The following is a 5017-nucleotide window of genomic DNA, read 5'->3' on the forward strand; positions in this document are numbered from 1 at the left end:
TTTTAAAGCTATTGCGTTTTGAGCAAATGATGTAAGTATTAAATAAGTGAGAACATCATGTTAACTATACCTCCTAACCCTCTTGTCTGTGTATTCTGATACATCCTGAGGATCCTGCTCCTGACCGTTTTTTGAGTAATCAATTTGTATTTTTTATTGATTTACATTGAGATGGGAAGTATATACATATAACACGATTACATAATAAATATATGGTACCTAAGGGCCTGGCCAGAATGCCATAGTAAAATCGCTCTTGACTGAATTTTAAATATAATGCACAGTTCTTTGTACTATGATAAAATATTTGACTGGATATCAACCCTTAAATAAATAAAAAAATGCGTGAGTGACGTGCTACACTCGGTTGGAACGAAGTATATTATTATTGATAAACGTAGTATATCATTGGTTAACAACTGTCGAAACTGCTCCCAAAATTTCACAAATCAGTTCAGAAATACGACTTACAGGCAGGCAGAACAACTAAACATAAAAATATTTTTGTACAAGCCATAACTGATACGCCTAGCTCGAGCTTCACACTCGGTTTATCAATCAAAAATATGAAATTCAAGTGCATAAATATACAAAAAGTAATATCTGCATACAGGTCCGGGGATCGAATCCGGATAGTCGCTGTTACCACCTGTTTCTAAGCGGCTGTTTGCCAACTGCGTCACTATAGGTTATATGTAAGTCGGTGAAATTAGGCTATTATTCTCGAGAATGCATTTAAATAAAAAAGGGCCGTGATGGAAAAATCTTAAACTCTTTTTGCCTAACCCCCCCATCCTTTCGGGAATAAAACATGGCTGGCATAGTAAAAATGATTCAGTTTGATGTTTACAAACGGGTGACCTATGACTTACCGATTTACGTTAACTAATTTCAAAATAAGAAAGCTGTAACACTGATTGCGGGACTGATCCCTGTAGAGCCCGTTCCTAAAGGGCACGGTTTTGGCTAGTCAGCTCATACGTAGTGCACGCGCACTTTAAATATGAGCTAACGTCGCTAAACTATACCTATAGATGCATATTCACTTCACAACAGCAATGTGCATGAGATATAACAACTGACAACGTGGTAACCGTTATTAGATCCTCTCCAAATGACGTCACAACTGCAGCGGCGAATAGCGCGTCTAATTCGCATTACCCGCGGGCCTGACGCGTGCCGAAACCTTTTAATAACAAATGAACCGAAAATTGCTATGTGTCAAATGGCATTATTAGGTGGAAGTTGATAGAGGAATTTACGTGTGATGGGAAGAATTTAGGTGTGACCAACGAGTGATAGGTACCTTAGCTATGGAAACTTAGCAGGAGACAACTCCAAATTATAACAGGGGTGTTTACGGGCCATTATGGGGTCATATGGGTTTTGGCCAGGATGGGACACTCTGACAACACCGATTGTCGAATGTGTGGTGAAGAGGAAGAGACAGTAACACACCTAATGTGTGAATGTCACGCCCTCACCAGACAAAGAATGAAGGACTTTGGAGCAGGCTATCTGGAACCAAAGGAATTCAAGAGGCTACCCATAAGCTCTACCATCCGACACATGGAAATGGTCAAAAAGGCTCTTGAGTAGCTAATGGGTCTTTCCTTAGGGGGCAACTACACAAAAGATCCCTATGGGTCGAAGTGTATCCGCAAGGGCCCCGGGAAATTAGAAGATAAGATAAGATAAGATAGGTACCTTATCACTCATGAATAATCTCATTGTCTTATGGTCGCGACGTATTTGAGTTCAAACAATCGGTAAAGGCAATTTTAAGGGCATAACCAATTAAAGTCTATTATATAAATTTAACTAACTCTTGGCAACGGTTAGTCCTAAGAGAGCTACGAGCGGTCGGGTTGAGCTGGAGCAAGGCCAGAAGGCGAGCTGAAGATAGGAAGGCGTGGCGCGAGCTTGTGAAGGCCCTTTGCACCTCTGGGGTGCTTTAGGACAACAACTAACTCTCAACTAAATACATGTAGAACGTGTGTGTGTGTACTCGTTTCAAATCTTGTATGTTATTTTTATTATTGGTCAGCTGTAATATAACTGAAATCTGTGAAAAGTAAATTACAAAATTCTTGTCGAAATAAGGTTTTTATACCTTATTTTATTAAATATTGCGATTCCTGATTAGAAAACATACGATAGACAATAAGAGCTTCTTCGAAATACCGGCTCAGTGAAAAATATTGACTTAAAAATTGTAGTAACCACTCTATACAAGATATCGGTGGAATCATTCGCGCGCGAGTATACCCACTGAATAATTATGCACGCATTATGGCGATGAGCGCTGCAAGTTTTAACCTATCGACAGTTGCGGTGTGGCCGTACATTATTAACGATACGCCTATGGCGATACTTATCATACATTTTTAATACGATACACTGAAAAACAGAGATAAGCTCAAAGTATTTCCAAGTTTGTAGTACATCCCTTTTCGTTGGATTCGTGGCGTTGGATGAAGACATATATTTATAAAAAGAACTGTGCCTACGTCTTCATAATTTTAAGAGCGCCATGTCTTGTCGGTGGAGCAATGTAACAATGAATATGGGAAAAGGCTCTGGCCAACATACCTGCCTAATATCCTGAACAGCTTACCCAAACAAGTAGTAGAAACTTTAGAAAAACATCCTGATAAAATAAAGAGTACACTTAAGAAAGCACTGATTAAATGAATTATTTTTTGTTACAAATAGTATTATAATAACATGTAAACACTAACTGCCAACAGGACTAATTATATACTTAGTTAAGGCTAAACTTAGTTAACACAATCTCCAAATATAGAGATTATAACTGAGTGCAGACTGTACCTCAACAAAAACTGAAATAAACAGATTAAATTTTGATTTTTTTTTTATGTCATTTGGTTCCTTTTTTTGCTATTGTTTTTGATTCTGTTTTATTTCATCAAGACAATAATCGCAAGCCTTGGGTTCCCCGGCTTCTTTATGATCGATAGATTTCAAATACTTATCAAACATTTATGATCAAGTAACAAGGCAACAACTTGCATTGCCAACAAAATGGCTTGCCAACGATTGGTGTAGTGGTTCTATAGTAATATAGTTTATACTACCATCTTATTATATGCAGCATAATTTTATTATATTATTTATTGCCTTATTACATTTATTTAATTATTTATTGTAGGTATTGCATGGAAGACTACATTTAACCCAATTTTCAACTGTTTGTTTTGTTGAGAAAATTTTCTCTGCACGAAAAACAAAATGCAAAACAGTGACTATTGCTCATTAAATCGTGATGATGGAATAAAGGTGAATTTAAATCGCGAATTTTAAAAACATCTATGCAAAGCCGGGAGTAGGAATGACGAAATAAATAAAGAAAACAAAAACCGATTATAATAAAAGCTTCGAATCGTAAAAACGCTTAATAAAATAACAGAAAAACTTATAAATATTCACAAAACCGACTTAAACCTTTTGCAGACTGACGGATTCGTTTTTACTTATTCCACAGAAAATCTGCTTAAAATCCGTATTAAAAGAATCACTCGGAATTTATTTAGGAAGCTGTCCAAGTGTTGGTTTATTAGCGGAATCAGTTAATAGTGCTTCGTGATATTACAAAGCAAATTAAATAGGAACACGCATTGAAGAAGTAATTTATATCTCATCCTGCAAAATTCAAAATTCAAAAATTTATTCTGCAAGTAGGCCTCAAGGGCTCTTTTACAAGTCAATACAACATTTATAGTAACATCATATAGTGACATGAAAAATACATAACAACATTTATAAATACAACAGCCAATACCTGGGTAAACATTACATTATAACAATCTTAAAATAAATAATTAATACAATACAATAGAGATGTATAGTCTCTATGGTTAAAAACACATTAAATCTGGAGATGTAAAAGGTCCCCAATGTCAGAGTACTAATACTAATAAAATTTGGAGGTGTAAAGTCTCTCCAAATGTCAAAATAAAATTTATACTAAATAAATAAACCGCGTCTGGACTGTTAAACTAGCAGTCTCATAAACTAATGCTACATTCTGTACATAACTAGTATGTACCAAGTCAAGTATATTATACAATATGACAGAGACGTATAGTCTCCACGGTCTGAGAAAAATAATAATACACAATAATAAGATTTGGAGGAGTAAAGGTTCTCCAAATGTCAAATAATAAAAAAAATAAAAAATTGTATGAAATACATATTTCACGTCAAGAGACTGTTAAGCTAACAATCTTAAAACTAGTTCTACAGAATACATAACTACTATGTATTTAATATGTCAATGTCATCATCAAAATAACTAAAACATAACAAACATTAATACATAAGGTTGAACAGCTAGAAACAACAGCGCCATATGCCTCTCCGGGACATTGCACGCAAAACTATTACAGCTTTTGAGACTGGATACTTGGCCATGATTCCGTGTCTCCCAAGTAGTCATCTATTTTATAGTATCCCTTTTTGAGAAGTGCATTTTTGACGTATTGCTTGAATGAAGTATAGGGCAGGTTCCATGCCTCTAAGGGTACTTTTTTATAAAATGTTACACAGTTTCCCATGAACGATTTTTTAACTTTCTGTAGACGAAACTTGGAGACTACTAACTTATGTTTATTTCGCGTATTATAACTATGGATATCGGACAGTTTCTTAAAGGACTTTATATTCTTATGCGTATACATTATCACATCTAGTATGTATTGTGAAGCTACTGTGAGAATCCTTCCTCCTTCAGGGATCAAATCTTCGATAGGTGCTTGTGGTTTTACTACAAGCTAATCAATAATGAATACGGTGGTTCTTATTTCGTCGAAGTTATATTATTACTACAATGAAAAATCTAAAAAAAAAACATCTTGTATGGAGTACCGCAGTTTAAAATATTTGGACCTAAAATGCATTTAAAAATTCTGAAACATAATTATATTGGTTTTGTAGTGGTAGATTTTACATAAGCAAGGGGCCCGTATAACTAGCCACACGTAGCATAACTTTGACG

This window comes from Cydia pomonella, chromosome 20 (genome assembly GCF_033807575.1).
Source record: "Cydia pomonella isolate Wapato2018A chromosome 20, ilCydPomo1, whole genome shotgun sequence".
Taxonomy (NCBI): domain Eukaryota; kingdom Metazoa; phylum Arthropoda; class Insecta; order Lepidoptera; family Tortricidae; genus Cydia; species Cydia pomonella.